The following is a 16,857-nucleotide window of genomic DNA, read 5'->3' as shown; positions in this document are numbered from 1 at the left end:
TGCCTCGCACCCTTCCGACAGGGCTGCCGCAGGAGTTTGGCCTCGTGGCAGCCGTGCCTGAGGACACTTTGGTTCTGGCAGGGCCTTTCCCTTTGGGCTGTGCCACACGATCCGCAAATCAGATTAGAAAGCGGCAGCTCTGGAGCCTGCTGCCGGCCAGAGACCTAGGGAGCATCTCCCAGTTCCTGCTCCATCCCCGGGAGCACAACCTGCGCTCTCCTTGGCTCTCCCTGAGCTCCTGCCTGGCCTCTGGTTTGATCAGTGGGGTGAAGCTGTTTCGTGGTTTAGCCTTTGCCATTTTCTGAATGCTCTACACTGCACTCAAGCTGCCCAGGAGCACCCTGGGGGAATTTGCAAGCAAACAGAACCTGTCCACAATCTGATAAGTGTAATACCTAATCTTGGGGGGGGGAATAAAGAGAAGTCTCTTGTTGTAATTCCTGCCTGGTTAGCTTAACCCAAATCAAATCAGTGCCTTAAAAGCCAGCAGACAGAAGCAAACTTCTGGGAGTGGTTCCTGCTTTTGTTTAGGCACATGCAAGTCATTTGTCTGCAACAAAACCCCAACTCCACTGCAGAGCAGGGAACAGCAGAGTGCAAACAAAACCCCACTGCTGAGTCAGAAATGAATTCAACTGCAGATCTAGGCAGAGGGACACAGCCTGGCAAGGGCAGAGGGTGCTGTGGATTGTGCTTCCTTAACAGACCCATGGTGGCATTTTTATCACCCAGAAGCTGGATTTCCCTGCTGGTTTTCCAGCTGCTGCCTTGAATGGACTTCAGGAGGTGTTCAGGAACACACCTGGATTCTCCTCCTAGCTTTGATACTGCCCTGGAGAACAGCTTGTGCTTACTTTGAAGGAGAGCTGTACCTGGGAATGCAAGTCTGGAAGGATCTTTGACAGCCAAAGGCTTGTTCCCCTCCAGTCAGATGTAAACTCTGAGCATCAAATGTGACAATGATCTTTGCTCCTTCTTCCCTGTGGTTGAAATTCCCCCCCAACATTACCTTTGCCAGCCCAGCCCAGCTGGAAGCAAAGGAAAGCTGTATTTATAGGCAAAGGGAAATCTGCAATGGGGTGCAAGGAATATGTACAAACTCTCCAGGAGTTACAGTGTTGAGATCTATTCACAACTGCAAACCAGCACAAGAACCCCACTGGTCAAGGAGCAGGGGAAGCTACTAGCTGGGGTCTGCAGCAGCCCTCCTCAGCCAGGGAGGGATCCCCTGGGCCCCCGGGAATGGAGGGGAAGAGAGGAGGAGGGGAGGAGAGGAGCTGCTGCGAGGCCACCTTCAGATCCCTCCTGGTGCCACTGCCCTCAGCACCTGCCAGGGCCAGGGGCTGGAGCAGGACAGGGCCAGGCCCCCCCCGGCTGCGCCGCGGTGCCAGCACACAATGGGCATCGCCGAGCCCGACGGCCACGCCCTGACAAGTCCCGCCCCCCCTTGGCACTGCAGCCAATCAGCAGCGCCGCTCCGCCTCAGCCTGTTGCCTGGACACCGAGCGCGAGGGACACGAGGAGGAGGAGGAGGAGGAAGAGGAGGAGGAGGAGGAGGAGGAGAAGGAGGAGGAGGAGGAGAAGGAGGAGGAGGAGGAGGAGGAGGAGGAGGAAGGAGTTCAGTGGCCAGGGACGGCTGAGTCGAGGCCAGCGAGCGTGGCGCCATGGTGCACAGCATGCGGAGGATGAAGGAGCTGGAGGAGGGGCTGGCGCCGGCAGCCAAGAGGCGCCGGCTGGGGCTGGGTGAGGAAGGGGCTCCGGGCTGGCCGCCGGCTGCCTCGCCCAAGGAGCTGTGGCAGCAGGGGGCAGAGTCTGAGCGTGCCGGTCGTGGCAAGGGGGATCAGCCCGGGGGGAAGCAGCTGGAGCTCTGGGTCGAGGCTGGCAGCCACGGCGGCAGCCCCAAGGAGGAGCTGACCAGCAAGCAGGGTAGGTAGAGAGGGCCGAGGGGGCCGCTGGTGCTCCTCAGCCCTGTGGCTCAGCGCCCCTCTCCCTGCAGGCGGTGAGCGAGCCCCAGCAGCAGGAGGGGACGGGGTCCCCGTGCCCCAGCAGCTGCCCTTCCCCGTGGGGCGCCTGTCCCTGCGGTGGGAGCGGCTCTGCGGGGTCGGCGCTGGGCTGCACAACCTGGGGCGCAGCTGCTTCCTCAACGCCACGCTGCAGTGCCTGAGCCACACGGCGCCGCTCGCCAACTACCTGCTCTCCGAGGAGCACGGCCGCAGCTGTGAGTGGGGAGCCTGGGCCGGGCGGCTGGCGGTGCCAGGCTGGCAATGCCAGGGTGCCCGTGGGGAGCGGGAGCTGCCTGCCTGTCCTGCGCTCGGCACCTCTGCAGGTGGCCCTGGCAGGGGCTGCGAGTGTTGGGCTGTGCCCTCTCTGTCCCTGCTGCCCCTGTCTCCACCAGAGGCTCTTCCTGTCTTCTCCTGGCCCTAGCGGTGCTCCCCAGCTCTGCAGCCTGGCACCGGCGAGGTGCTGCCTCTGCTGGCTGCAGCCAGGGCAGGGCAGGAGGCTGCCTGCGGGCAGCAGCTGCTGTGGGAGGCTCGGAGCTGGGAGCAGGGGGAGCTCTCAGGGCTCACAGCCCTGTCTGTAGGGCTCTGCTGGGACCTGCCCCTCAGGGCCAACCTGTGCCCTCCTCCGGAGAGTGCCTGTGGCTGTTTCCATCCCCATGGATGCTCTCTCCTCTGGGGGGGGGGGAGGGCTGTTGCAGTGGTACTGTGAGTGGGATGGCATCAGCCAGGGTGAGGTCTGCTGGCCCCTGTGTACCCAGGATGCCCAAGAGCTGTGCTGCAGCACAGAGCTCCTAGGGACCACTGAGCGTGGCTGAGCTCTGTTGGAAGAGAGATCCCTGCAGCCTCTGTCCTGCCTCCATCTCTCCTGGCTTTGTCCTTGACGTCCTGTCCTCTGCTCTGCTGCTCCAGGTTGCCAAGAAGGCTTCTGCATGCTGTGCCTGATGCAGGACCACGTGGGGCAGGCGTTTGCCAGCAGTGGGCAGGCCATAAAGCCGGTGTCCTTCATCCGGAACCTCAAGAGTAAGGGAGCCTGCCCTGCCCTGCCCTGCCCTGCCCTGCCCTGCCCTGCCTTGCCCTGCCTTGCCCTGCCCTGCCCTGCCCTGCCTTGCCCTGCCCTGCCCTGCCCTGCCCTGCCCTGCCTTGCCCTGCCTTGCCCTGCCCTGCCCTGCCCTGCCCTGCCTTGCCCTGCCCTGCCCTGCCCTGCCTTGCCCTGCCCTGCCCTGCCTTGCCCTGCCCTGCCCTGCCCTGCCTTGCCCTGCCCTGCCCTGCCCTGCCCTGCCCTGCCTTGCCCTGCCCTGCCCTGCCCTGCCCTGCCTTGCCCTGCCCTGCCCTGCATTGCCCTGCCCTGCATTGCTCTTCCCTTCCCTGCCCTTCCCTGCCCTGCCCTGCCTTGCCCTGCCCTGCCCTGCCCTGCATTGCCCTGCCCTGCATTGCTCTTCCCTGCCCTGCCCTGCCCTGCCTTGCCCTGCCCTGCCTTGCCTTGCCCTGCCCTGCCCTGCCCTGCCCTGCCCTGCCCTGCCCTGCACTGCCCTGCCCTGCCCTGCCCTGCCCTGCCTTGCCCTGCCCTGCCCTGCCCTGCACTGCCCTGCCCTGCCTTGCCCTACCCTGCCCTGCCCTGCACTGCCCTGCCCTGCTTTGCTCTTCCCTGCCCTGCCCTGCCTTGCCCTGTCCTGCCCTGCCCTGTCCTGCCCTGCCCTGTCCTGCCCTGCCCTGCCCTGCCTTGCCCTGCCCTGCACTGCCCTGCCCTGCCCTGCCCTGCCCTGCAGCAGGGACTGATGCTGGAGCAGCAGCTGTGGGCTGGGAGCAGCTCTTGGCAGACAGCTCTCCTGAGGTGACTCAGGGAGCCTGCCAGGGGCTGGGGGCTCCGTGGGCTGCGGGGGGCTCCTCCCGTGGCCGTGAGTCTGACAGCAGGTTTGGGCTGCGGGGGAGCAGGGAGGGAGGGAGGAGCTGCATCTGTTGCAGCAGATGCTGAGGCTGGCTGCTGCCCCTCCTGCAGACATTGCCCAGCACCTCTGCTTGCGGCAGCAGCAGGATGCCCACGAGTTCCTGCGCTACAGCATCGACGCCATGCAGCAGGCCTGCAGGAACGGCTGTGCCCAGTATGTGTGGCCCTCCTGCCCTGTGCCCTCACCAGTGCCCCGTGCCCGTGGGAGGGCTGACCCTGTGCCCCAGGCTGAACTGCCAGAGGGAGGCACTGAGTGCAGGGGCCGCACTGGATGGCCCAGCTCTCTGCCCCTCTGTGCCACAGTCCCCCTTCTCCCGGCTCCTCTGCCCCAGCCTAGCTGTGGCCCTCTCCCCCGCTTCTGAGGCTGCTGTGGGTCTGGATCCTGTGCCAGCTGCCCGGGAACCCGGGGTGCAGCTGGCTCAGGTGCAGCTCTGTGGCTGTGGGTGAGCAGCTTTCCTCTGGGCCCTGCGCTGCCTCAGTCTGCAGCGCACAGCTCTGAGCCGCGGCCGGCAGCTTCTGCTCCTTCTGGAGGAAGGTGCCCCTGGGAGCCTGGTGCCAGCCCTGGAGCTGTGGCCCTGGGAGAGCAGCCTGGCAGAGGCTGCGACTTCCCTCTGCCTCTGGAGCTCTGCAGCCTGTGTGCTGGGCAGAGCGCAGCGGGGGGAGCTGTGCTGAGGACACGGGGGGGGCCCTCGGGCGTGGGGGAGGGGCGGTGTGAGCCCTGCTGCTCCTGTGCCTAGGTTGGATGGCCAGAGCCAGGCCCCGACGCTGGTTCAGCAGATCTTCGGCGGCTCCCTGCGGTCCCGTGGTGAGTGTTGGCTGCCAGCTCCTGGCCTGGGCCTCTCAGGGCTGCCCGGCAGGAGGAATCATTTGGGAGCACTGCTGAGCGTGTGCAGAAGATGCCCAGCTGCAGCTGCTGGGGTGGGTGCAGGGCCATGGCAGGCTGCGCTCAGTGCTCTTTCTCTGGCAGTGACGTGCTTGGAGTGCAAGAGCACCTCGGACAGCTACGAGCCTTGCCTGGACCTGGCGCTGGAGATCGGGGTAGGGCGGCAGGGTGGGGGCTGGGGAGGAGCTCTGCTCTCCTGGGGCTGTTCCTGCAGCTGCAGCATCGCTGCCCTCAGGGCTCCTGAGCCTGCCGGTGCCAAGGCACAGCCCAGGCAAGAGGGAAGCCGCTGCCTTGTTGAGCTGCCTGCTGTGTCTGGCAGGGCAGTGCCCGGTGCCTGGGCGTGAGGCTGCGTGGTGCTGGGGCCCCTGCAGCTGCCCCTCGTGGTGCTGGGCGCTGCCAGCTGGTGGGGCTGAGGGGTTTGCTGCAGCCTGTGGCCCTGTGCCCACGCTGGGTGTGCTCTCTCGGGGCCGTGGCGTGGACAGCCACTGGTGGCCTGAGCTCTGCTCTGTCCTTGCAGGAGGCCAGGAGCGTGGTGCAGGCGCTGGGGCAGTTTGTGCAGGCAGAGCTGCTGTGCGGGGAGAACGCCTACAAGTGTGGCAGGTGAGGCTGGGGGCTGCGGGCGGCCGGGGGGCGCTGTGCTGGGGCAAGCAGGTGTGCCCCCTGCTGGCTGCGGGAGGGCTTGACTGCCTGCTCCGCGGCTCAGCCCTGAGGGCCGTGGCCGTGGAAGCCTGCCGCGAAGGCTGCCTCCTGTGGTGAGGAGGAGCTGGGCCGGCAGCCGTGGCCGTGAGCAGGGGCCCTGGAGCAGCGGCTGCTGTCAGCAGGGTCGGTGCCAAGGGCTTTGCTGCCCGGCCAGGGCTGGCAGGCAGCTGGCTGGCGCAGCAGCTTGAAGAGCTGGAGCTCTGCCTGTGCAGGTGCCAGCAGGAGGTGTCGGCCAGCAAACGCTTCAGCATCCACCGAGCCCCCAACGTCCTCACGGTGGCCCTGAAGCGCTTTGCCCCCTACGCCGCAGGGAAGATCACCAAGGTGAGCGCTTGGCAGCCCAGGGCTGAGGCTCTCTCCTGGCCCCAGGTGCTGCTGCCCAGAGCAGGCCGGGAGGTGCTGCTGTGGCCAGCGGGAGCTGTGCCGCGCTCCTGCAGCCCTTCCCCCGCTGTGCGCTGCAGGCGGAGTTCGGCTCCTCCTGCCGCCTTCCTCAGCACCCCCTCTGCACCAGGAGGCTGAGTGCCCTTCTCTGGAGAGGTGGCCCTGCTGGGAGAGCTGTGCTGCTCTTGCCCCAGCACAGAAGCCATGGCCTGTGCAGGCTGCTGAGCCCTCCTGTCTCTGCAGGAGGTGCGGTACCCCATGCTGCTGAACCTCCGCCCCTACATGTCTGTGCGGCGCAGGGACCCCGTCCTGTACAGCCTCTATGCGGTGCTGCTGCACTCTGGGCACAGCTGCCACGCAGGGCACTACTACTGCTACGTGAAGGTGAGCCCAGGAGCTGTGGTGCCACCCCCTCAGGGCTGGGGGGTGCTGGGGGGTCCCTGTAGGCCCAGCAAGGAGGGTGCTCAGCAGATGTGCGTGGTGGGGAGCACTGGCTGCGGGGGTACAGGCTGTGCTGTGCCGCAGGAGGGGGGAAGGTTCAGCTCTGGCAGAGCCCCCTGGCCTGCCCTGAGCCTCCTCTGCCTCGTGGGGAGAGGAGCTGTGCCCACGGGCGCTGCTCCTGCTGCTCCTGCTGCCAGGAAGGTGCCTGGGCACAGCCCAGCCCTGCTCTCTCTTCTGCTGCTGCAGGCCAGCGATGGGCAGTGGTATCGAGCGGGACGACGAGCGGGTCGGCTCCGCAGCCCCCCAAGAGGTCCTGCAGCAGCAGCAGGCCTACCTGCTGTTCTACCAGAGGTGAGTGTCTGCTGCCTGCTGGCCCCTCTGCCCCCTGCTCCCAGCACTTGGCACAGGGCTGGCACAGGGCTGGCTGTGGGCAGGAGCTTGGCCCGGGTACCCCAATGCCCTGTGCATGCCCTGGCTGGGAGGAGGGTGGCAGGGAGGGGCCCAGCCCCTTGTCACGGTTTCACTCTCCCTCAAGAGCACCTCATGCCCTCAGAGCTTTGGCTCCTCTTTCTCCTCTGCATCTCTGAGAGAGGCTCAGCCCCTGGCAGCTCATGCCAGCCCTTCTCTGCCTTCCCCAGGATCCCCAGCCTCAGGAAGAGCTGGCAGGGGCCCATTGCCAAGGCTGCCTCCAGCCTGTCCGGCCGCACTGGCAGCGTCCCAGAGGAGGTCAGGAAAGCTGCGGGCAGGGGGCTCCTGTCTTCAGCAGGGGTGGGCCAGGGGAGCCCTGGAGGCTGCTCTTGGCCAGTGCTCCTGGGTGCTGGGAGCTGCTGCCCCTCTCTCTGCTCTGCCAGGGCAGGGGGGCTGCAGCCTGGCAGGGAGGCAGGCGCAGGGCAGGAGGGTTTGCAGGAGGCATCCTGCAGAGCCAAGGCCTGTGTGGGGCTGGGGAGGGCTGGGGAGGGCAGGGTCTGCGTGTCCTTGGCTCCTGGACTTGTCACTGAACTGCTCTCCCTGTCTAGAGAGCAGAGCTGCTGCCAGGGAAGCAGCTGCCTGGGCTGGAGGAGGTGGGAGGCCCTGTAGCCCACAGCGCCTTTGGGATGGGGTCGGAGCTGCTGAGCGGAACCAGCCTGCCAGAGCTGCCTGCTGAGTGCCCAGCAGCCAGGAGAGAGCTGTCAGCTGTGTGCCAGGATTATTGGGCACAGCTGCAGGGCCTGACACGCAGCAGCAAGTCCTACATCAGCAAGCTGACCGTCCTGGCCCAGCAGAAGGTGGCCTTTGCCAGCAGCATTGCCGCCCTGGTGGAGGCACAAGCGGCCAAGGTTTGGAAGTTCCCCTGCCTGCTGCTCCTAGCTGTGCTGCTGGGGGGAGCAGCTGGAGCCAGCGGGCTGGGGGGGGCTGGAGGGCGAGGAGGGCCTGGGGAGATGTCCTGCTGTGAGGCAGGAGAGGGGCAGAGCAGGGCAGCAGGGGGCCGAGGGCTGCTTTCCAGCCTGCCCAGAAGCCTGGGGGTTAAAAGCTGTCTGCAAGCCTGTCCCAGGGGCTGGTTTGGCCTGCACGAGCAAACCTCAGTGTTCCAACCCTGCTGAAGTGCTGGCTCTGAGGTGTCTGAGCCTGGCAATCCCTGGGTTTGCAATGCTTCAGAGGTGCTTTGGTTGTCTCAACTCCTCCCTCTCTTCTCATGATTCCAGGCTCCTCCAGCACAGAAGCTCCCTGCTCTCTACCTGCTGGACTCCATCATCAAGAACGTGGGAGGAGCATACCTGCAGGCTTTTGCCCCAAACCTGGTGGAAACCTTTCTCTCTGTCTTTGAGAAGGTCTCTGCACTTCAGAAGAGTTCTGTAGGCCAAAGCTGTGGCTGGGCAGTGAGTCCTGTGCCCAGGGGTGGCTTTGCTTGGGTGGTGAAGCACACCAAGTGCTTGGCTTTTCTGCATCTCTGTCCTGGCTCTGCACTGAGGGCCATGGTCCCTGCTGGTGGTTTGAAGCAATCAAGTGGGCCCTGAGCCTCCAAGGAGGTTGGATCTGTGTCTCCCAGATGGGTCTGAGGGTGCAGCTGAGCTGAAGCAGAGCTGGCTGAATTGGAAGTGCTAGCCCTGCTCTGGCATCTGGTGGGGCAAAGTCCTTCAGGGGCTGGAGAGCTGAGCACAAGCCCCTGGGCTCATTGCTTGCCTCAGAGGCTGTTGCCTGACTCCCTTGGCATGGGAGTGTGAGCTGCACTGCTGAGAGCTGCTGCACAGCCAGGCCAGTGTGTTGAGATGCCAAGTGCTGAGAGCAACAGGACAGCCATGCAGCCTTCCTTCTGGCAGCAAAGCTGCAGGCTGTGTGTGGCAGGAGCTGAGGGAGCCCTGGGGTGGTTTTGTTGCTGCAGGGGGACACAGAGACTCGCAAGAGTTTATTCCTCTTGCGCTCGACGTGGGACAGGGTTTTCCCCCTGGAGAAGCTGCATGCCCTGGATGTCAGAGTCAAGTCCTTAGATCCTGCTTGGCCAGTGACACCTCTGCCTGCAGCTGGGAGTGCTGCTGGCAGCCCTGTGAGCCCTCAGCCTGCAGCTCCCTCGGTCAGTGTGTGTGCCTGCTGTACGGACAGAGGGTCCCAGAGCAGCCATCCTTGTCTGTAGGCTGCTGGGTGAGAGTGCAGTGCCTCAGGAGTGCAGGGCCTGGGCTGTGGAGGCAGGGCAGAGGCACTCCTGAATGCAGAGCACTGGGGGGGCTTGCTTTGCCTATGTCAAACCTGTGCTCTGGAGGGTGGCCATGGAGGAACTGCTGTTAGGCGACGTCCCCCTGTCACAGCAGCAAATTGAAGTGGGGGCAAAGGTTTCAAATGAGTTTGGTTCCATTGTGCCTGAAGAGTGCAGCTCCTAACAGCTGCAGAGAGTGAGCTCCAGTGCTGGAGGGTGGCAGCAGGGAAGGGAGCTGGAGTGAGCTGAGCATGGGGGCCATGGGGGTGTTAGGTTGAGGCTGGGGCTGGGTGACCTTGTCCTAAGCAAAGCAGCTCCAGGGCTCCCTGGCTCCCTCAGGATGTGCAGTGTCACAGGTTCTGTTCTGTTTCCAGCCAGAGGAATGCACTGCCCCTGCCTGTGCCAGGGCTGCTGCCTCTGCTCCTCCAGCACAGCCTTTGAGCCAGGAGCAGCTGCTGAGGCAGCAAGTGCTTGAGAAGGAAAAGGAGCTGCTGGAGCTGCGGCAGAAGCTCTCAGAGCTGGAGCAGGCCCAAGCACAGGTGAGCAGGACAGGTGGGGACACTTTGCTGGGGGGGGCTCAGGCTCTTGGGGATAGAACTTGGCTGTGCTGGGAGCTGCCAGCCCTCAGCTGGTGCTGCTGCCTGGGAAGCAGAGCTCTGTGAGGAGTGGAGCAGTGCCAGTTCATCTGGGGAGCTTGGGCAGGACGTGGTGACCTCAAAACTAAGACTTGCACTCAAAAGGGAGGCAAAAAAAGGTCCTGAGTTTCCCTCCCCAATGATCCCTGCCTGTGATCCTCCTCTTCCAGCCCTTCTTGTGGCTCACAGCAAGCCAGGCTTCCTCAAAGCTCTGCTCTGTGGCAGGACAAGGAGGCCTGGCTGCTGGCAATCAAGTCCATTGCTCCTCAGGCCAGGCTGGTTGGATGCCAGCCTCTGAAGATGGCAGCTAAGCTGCAGGGCTTTGCCTTTGCCATTGAAAGTTTGCTGTGCTGGCAGCTGGAGGCAAAGCCAAGCACCTCAGAAGGGCCACAAGAGGGAAAGTGTCTCAGGGGCTGGGCAGCTGAGTGGCCTTGAGCAGGAGGGCTGGGGAGAAGCAGGAAGGCTGCAGCGAGGCCCTGTGTGAAGGGCCACAGCTTGCAGTGCTGCTCTGGAGCCCTGATTCTGCACTGGGCTTGGATTGGATCTTTTGTAAGGGGGCTCCATGGCTGCAGTGCTGGTGATGAGCAGTGCAGGGCTCCTTAGCAGGGCAGGGGCTGAGCCTCACAGCTTTCAAGACACTTCTGGTGGTGGCTTTGGTTTGCAGAGAGGATCTGAGCAGCTCAGAGTCAGAGCTGTGCCAGGCAGCCCAGTGGTGGATTTGTCTGTCTTGCAGGCTGCCTCTCTGGGTGTTCAGCAAGGATCATCTCCTGCAGCTCCAGCTCCAGCCCCTGCTGAGCAGCACAGGGCTGCCACAGCTCATCTGGCAGCTAAAGGCCCTGCTCAGCCTGCTGTGCAAGCTGAGGAGAAGCAACCCTGCCCAAGTCCTCCCCAGCGTGCTGCCCCCCAGGCAAGGGACAGCACAAAGGTGTCTGAAGTCAGCAAGCAGCAATCAAGGTTGAAAAGACATCTTGAGGATAAGGCAGAGGGCGAAGAGAAGGAGGGGAAGAAAAGGAGGAGCTGCAGGGAGAAGGAAGCCAAAGCAGAAGCCGAGACATGCAGAGGCAGAGCAGCAGGCAGCAGAGGCAAAGGGCTGAGTGGTGCTGCTCACAGAGCCTCAGAAGAAGGCTTAGAAGTTAGTCTCCTCCTTCAGCAACTCCTCAAATTAGAGAGCTGCCTCAGATAGCCCTGAGCAGGCTGAGGGGGCAGGGGGCAGGCCAGTGGCCAGAGCCGGCGGAGATTGCCCAGAGAGCAGAGTCTGGGAGGAGCTGCAGGAGCCAAGGGCAGGAAGAGAGCCAAGGAGGCTCCCTACAGCCTCAGCACTCAGAGGTGAGGAGCTCAGCATCCTGCTCTGCTCTTCAGGCCAGGCTTTGCTTGGCCCTGGCTGCTTTCTAGGCTGGGATCTCTTGCCCTTGAGGGTTGTCAAGGCCTGGTGCAGGCTGCCCAGGGCAGTGGTGGAGTCCCCATCCCTGGGGGGTTGGTGTGGTGCTGAGGGCCATGGTTTGGGGGTGCCCTAGCAATGGGAGCATGGTTGGACTGGAGCTGAAAGAGCTCTTCCAGCCAGAAAGGTTCTCTGCTTCTGCTGGCTCTTCAGGCTCTTGGGCTTGGGCAGGAAGTGCTGGCTGCCTCCTTGGAGAGGTGTCAAACTCCTCCTGGGGCAGGAGAAGCCAAGAGCAGGCCCCAGGAGAAGTGTCAGCCTCAGCAGGCCCTTGAGGAGGAAGTGGGGAGCCAAGGTGACCTCCAAATGCTGCCCACAGCCTTGGCTCAGCAGAGCTGATGCTGAGGCAGAGCCTTGCTGACAGTGCCCTGGGGCTGTGTTGTCTCTGCCTGCAGCAGAGCTTTGCTTTGTGCCTGGGGCTGCCCTTGGCTCCTGGGCAGCCTGCTGTGCTCTCTGGGTGCTGCTGTGGTGCTGCAGCCCTGCAGTGAGCACTGGAGCTGGCTGGAGCTTGTAGAAAGGATCCAAGTGCTGCTCCAGCTGACAAGTGAGATGAGCAGAGGCTGCCCTTGGCTCTTCTGCCGGGGTGGGACCCCCTGTGCCCCCAGGGGAGATCCCCTGTGCCCCCGGGGCAGACACTGGCCCAGAGTCCAGGTCCCTGTGAGCCTGAAGAGGAAGCCCAGGATGTTTAAGTGGGCAGTCAGTTCCTGTTGCTCCTTGATTCCTCCAAGCCCCTTGGCTGACCTCCTCAGACCTCCAGCATGTTTGACACTGAGGGTGGTGAGAGCCTGGCCCCAGTTGCCCAGGGAGGGGTAGGTGCCCCACTGCTGGCACCACTTCAGGTCAGGTTGCTTGGGGCTCAGAGCTCCCTGCTGTGCCTGCAGCTGTTCTGCTGAGTGCTGCTGCTTGGGCTGGCTGCCTTGGAAGCTCCCTTCCCACCTCAAGGCCTCAAGGAGTCATCCAATGGAACTCTCCCCCCAGGCTGTGAGGCCAGGCTGCCTCTGCACATCCAAGGGGAAGGCTGAGGGCCCTGGCTCTGCTTCAGCCTTGAGCAGCTGGACCCTGGGCAGCTGTTGGTTGGCTCCAGCAACAGCTCTGAGGTGAGCAGCAGGGGCTGGCAGGGCTTGGGGGGAAGTCCCACTGTGGAGACAGGCTGTGGGAGCTGGGGCTGTTCAGGCTGGGGAAGAGAAGGCTCCAGGGAGAGCTCAGAGCAGCCTTCCAGGAGCTGTGGGAGCTCCAGGAGAGCTGGGGAGGGACTTTGGCCAAGGGCTGGGAGGGGGGATGAGAGGGAATGAGGTGAAGCTTGGGGAGGGCAGCTTGAGCCTGGAGCTTAGGAAGAGTCTTTAGAGTGAGAGGAGGGAGAGCCTGGCACAGGCTGCCCAGGGAGGCTGTGGCTGCCCCCTCCCTGCAGGTGCTGAGGGCCAGGCTGGATGAGGCCTGGAGCAGCCTGGGCTGGTGGGAGGGGTCTCTGCCTCTGGTGGGGGTTGGAACTGGATGAGCTGGAAGGTCCCTTCCAACCAAGCCATTCCAGGATCCATTCTATGAAGTCCTGGCTGCTTGGCATCAAACCCCCAAAGGCTGAACTTCCCTTTGGCTTCTGCCAAGCAGCAGCAGGCAGCATCCTCTGCCTTTGCCAGCTGTCAGCTTGTGCTGCTCTGGGCTGGACCTGCAGGCCAAAAGCCCAAATGGAAGCTGATGGAGATTCCCTCCCCCTCTCCCTTGGCTGGGAAGGTCAAGCAAATCAGGCAGGAGAAAGGAGAGGTAAGATCAGGACAGCAAATGGTCTGGAATCTGTTGGGCAGAAGAAAAGGTCCTTGTTCCACTCTCTTTGTGTAGATCTCAGTCCCAGGGCAGGTTCCAAAGGGATAGGGTGAAGGGCAGGGGGCAAAGCATCCAAAGGCAGCCCCAGCTGGCACTGGACTCCCTTGGTGCCAGTGGCTGCAGCTCTTCAGGAGGTGTGGATGCAGCAGGGAGCAGCAGGGGGGGGATGCAGCAGCCCTGGGGAGCCTTCTGTGCAGCAGTGGCTGTGCAGGGGAAAGAGAGAGCAGGAGCAGAGCTCTGCCCTGCCTAGCAAGGCTTGCTGGGCAGGGAGGGGCAGTGGCATAGAGCCCCTTGGAGCCAGGGGCCCCCTCCTCCTGGGAGGGGGAAAGCCAAGTCTCTCTCTGCCCAGCCAGAGCAGCTGGGGCTGGGCTCTTTTCAGCCCCCATCAAGGGGGGTGTAACCCTGCAGGGAGGTGCTTGGGCAGGACACAAATCAGCCTCCTGGAAGGAAAGAAGGTTCCTCAGGGCTTGCCATGGGATGTCTTGCAGGTGATCCTGCACAAGACAGGAGCCATCCATGCCTCCTGCAGCTGCAGCTCTGGGCTCCTGCTTCAGCTCCTGCCCCTGCCAGGGCCTCCTTTGGCCAGATGAGTTCCAAGTCATCCAGGTCTGCTTCTGTCCCCCTGTCCTGGGGCACTTGAGAGAGGAGTTGAGGTGCAGTGTGGAAGGATCCCCTGAGCCTGGGCCCTTGGCTGTCAGGTGAGAGGCTGAGTGCAGCCCCCTGTGCTGTGAGAGCAGCTTTGCAGCCTGCCAGCAGCAGTGCAAGCTGCAGGCTCTGCAGTGCTCTGCAGCCAAGCCAAGGCCTCCTCTGCTGTGTCCCCCCAGGGGCTGTGTCTCTGCACCCCCTCTGCGCTTCCATGTCCCTTGCCTGCGCTTCGGGGACGGCTCCTGGGGTGAGTGTGGCCTGGCCTTGGAGCACAGCCCGAGGGCTCTGCAGCCCCAGAGTGCAGCCTCAGAGCCTCCAGCACTGGTGGCCCTCCAGAGCAGCCTGCAGGAGGTTCAAGCAGGGCTGCAGGCTGCCTGGGCAGGGCTTTGCCATCCTGAGGGCACAGAGGCCCAAAGGACTGGCAGAGCAGGGTCTTGTGGGGTCCCTGATGGTCTGATCAGCCCCAGGCTGCCAGTCCTTGGCAGCAGGATGGCTGTGAGAGCCCCAGCAGGGCCCAGGGGCTGGGACTGCAGGAGGAGGGAGTTGAAGCTCTGGCCTAGCCCATAGCTGCTGTGGGTCAATGTTGCCAGGCTTGGAGACCATTGCCCCCCTGAGCTGCAGGGTGAGATGTTGCTTGGTGCTGGGAGGGCCACTGGTTGTCAGTGCCAGGGAATGTGGCCAAGAAAGAGCTCTGCCTCAGGCCCTGGTGTGCTCAGAGCCCTGGCTCCTTCTCCTTGCCCAGCAGAGGCCCAGCTCTGCTGCCTGAGCACTGAGCTGCAGGTTCTGCTGCTTCAGCTCAGGCTCCCAGAAGGCTTTTCCCTGAGGGGCTCTCAGCTCTGCCTGGGAAGCCAGTTCTGGGCTGACTGAAGAGCTGTGCTCAGCCTGGCCAGGATGCCTCTCTGTTTTCCTCCTGCTGAGGGACTTGGCTAAGAGAAGTGCTGGCCCTTGCTGAGCTGCAGCCTCCCCTCCCTCCATCCCTGCCCTGTCTCTTGGCTTCCTTGTGAGCAGACAGAGCCAGAGGGATGCCAGCAGGCAGCAGCCTGGGATCCAAGAGGAGAAGAGTCCTCTCCAGCTGCTGGCCTGGAGAAGGCCTTTGCAGCTGCAGGCTCCTGGTGCTTGCTGTGCCCTGCTGGCCACCCTCTGCTGAGAGCAGCCTTGGCCTTCTTGGCCAGGAGGGCCCCTGGCTGCCCGATGGGGAACTTGTTGTCCCCCAGCAGTGCCAGCACAGAGCTGCTTGGCTTCCGCGGCAGCTGCAGCTCAGAGGGAAGAGAGCCAGAGCCCAAGGGCAGCCTGAGCACGTCAGGAGATTGCCTGCAGGAGGCAGGGGAGCTGTGTGCAGAGGTGCAGAGCTGTGTCCTTTCTCCTAGGCTTCCCTCCCAGCCTGTTCTGTCGCCTGACCAACACCTCCCTGCTGCCTGTGGCCTTCACCCTCCGTGTGCCCGGGGACGGTGTGGCAGAGCCCAGCGTGCCCAGCGCTGCCCAGGGGCTGGACACCTCTCTGCCCTGCTGGGAGAGGAGAGCCAGGAGCTGCCTCAGGCCCTGTGAGTTCACCATCAGCCCTGGCAGAGGCACCATCCCTGCCCTGAGCTTCCAGGACATCCAGGTAGGGAGCAGTGGGGCCAGAGGGGCTTCAGCAGCTGGGGCTGAGGCTGCCCTGCTCTGGGAGAGGGCTTCAGTGCTGCTGGCTGGGAGGGGGAGGCCAGGCAGAGCCCTGCAGCAGGGCTGGGCTGTTGGGAGCTGTGCTGCTCTGGGGCTTGCCTGAAGGAGCAGCCTTTGGAGCCTGCAGGCAGAAGCTGCAGCTCCTGCCCCCCAGGCTGCAGGCCAGAAGCCACTGCTGAGGCTTTCAGAGCTGCTTAGGCTGATTCCTTGGCCTGCAGCTGGGCAGAGGAAGGCTGAGGGCAGCAGGAGGCTGTTGCAGGGAGAGATGTGGCTGGAGGAAGCAGTTAGCTTCTCTGCCTGCTCTTCTTCCTCCTGTGCTGTGGGCAGGATGAGTTGGATTCCCTGCAGTGCTCTGCAGGGGGACTGCAGAAGCTGTGGTGGCTGTGAGCTGAGCAGGTTCTGCTGGGCCAAGCTTCTGCAGCAGCTTCCCCCTGCACAGCTGGAGTGGTTCTGCTGGAGGCAGCAGCTCTGCCCTGCACTGCTGCTGTTCCCTGGCCATGCAGTGCTGAGTGGCAGCCTGCTGGGGCCTGCATTCCTCTCACCCATGGCCTGGGAGCTGCCACAGGCACTTCTGCAAGCAGCTCTTGCCAGCAGCCTTGTGGTGCTGCCAGGGCCTGTGCTCTGCAGATGGAGCAGCACCAGGGCCAAGGCCTCCCTTGCTTCCCATGGCCTGGGAATGGAAAGGCAGCAGCTGTGGGGGTGCTGAAGTGTTTGGGGCTTTGCTCTCCCCCCAGCTCACCCTGTGCTCCAACACCCAGGGCTTGTATGAGCTGGCTCTGGTGCTGGATGTGGATGGTGTGGGCCAGGAGCTGCTGGCACTGCCCCTCACAGCCAGGGACCAGCACTTTCCTTGCAGCCCTTTGGCTCTCCTGCTGCCTCCAGCCCCTGCCATGTGGTTTGCTGGCTGCAGCTCCCCAGGAGGAGCCTTGCTGCAGGAGCTGCTTCTGCCCAGGCAGAGCTGGGAGCAGCAGGGCTTGCAGGCAGCCCCCTGGAGGAGCATCTGCCCAGAATGGCCAGGCCTGGCCCTGAGCCTTTTCCTAGAGGGCACAGCAATTCTGTGGCTGCTTGGCACTGCCCCTCCCCTGGCACAGCCTGGGGCCATTTCTCTTGTGCTGTCACTTGTGCCTTGGGAGCAGAGCCCAAGCCCCAGCTGGCTCCAGCCTCCTTGCAGGGACTTATGGAGAGCCAGGAGGGCTCTGCTCTGCCTCCTTTGCTGCAGGCTAAAGCAGCCCAGCCAGCAGCTCTGCTCCTGCCCAGCCCTGTTCTCCAGAGCCTGCCCCAGCTTTGTTGCCCTTCTCTGGACCTGCTGCAGCCCTTCAGTGGCCTTCTTGGAGTGAGGGGCCCTAAAGTGCTGCCAGGATGTGAGGGGTGGCCTCAGCAGTGCTGAGCCCAGGGGCCCAATCCCTGCCCTGCTCCTGCTGGCCACGGGGTTGCTGATCCAGGCCAGGATGCTGGTGGCAATTTGCAGCCACTCTGCTCTAGGCAGCTGTGTTCTGCTCCCTTCCATGCCCCCTGAGGGGTCAAGCAGCCTCTCCTCTGCCAGTGTCTCCATTGCCTCTGGCCCTCTCTCTGCCCAGGTGTGTGGTTCCTGCTCTGGGAGTGCCCAAGCCCGTGGTGACCTTCGGCCGCTGCTGCCTGCAGCTCCCTG

General features: G+C 63.8%; 1 pseudogene; it reads left to right on the top strand.

The window, feature by feature from the left end:
* Positions 1-1,664: 1,664 nt before the first annotated feature.
* Positions 1,665-8,957, top strand: LOC137458444 (ubiquitin carboxyl-terminal hydrolase 36-like; annotated as a pseudogene).
* The last annotated feature ends 7,900 nt before the right edge of the window (positions 8,958-16,857 follow it).

Source organism: Melanerpes formicivorus, unplaced genomic scaffold (genome assembly GCF_026170545.1).
Source record: "Melanerpes formicivorus ecotype bairdi unplaced genomic scaffold, bMelFor1.0.p_v2 SCAF_244, whole genome shotgun sequence".
Lineage (NCBI taxonomy): Eukaryota > Metazoa > Chordata > Aves > Piciformes > Picidae > Melanerpes > Melanerpes formicivorus.
Note: the sequence above shows the minus strand (reverse complement) of the source record. Positions and strands in the feature narration are given on the sequence as shown.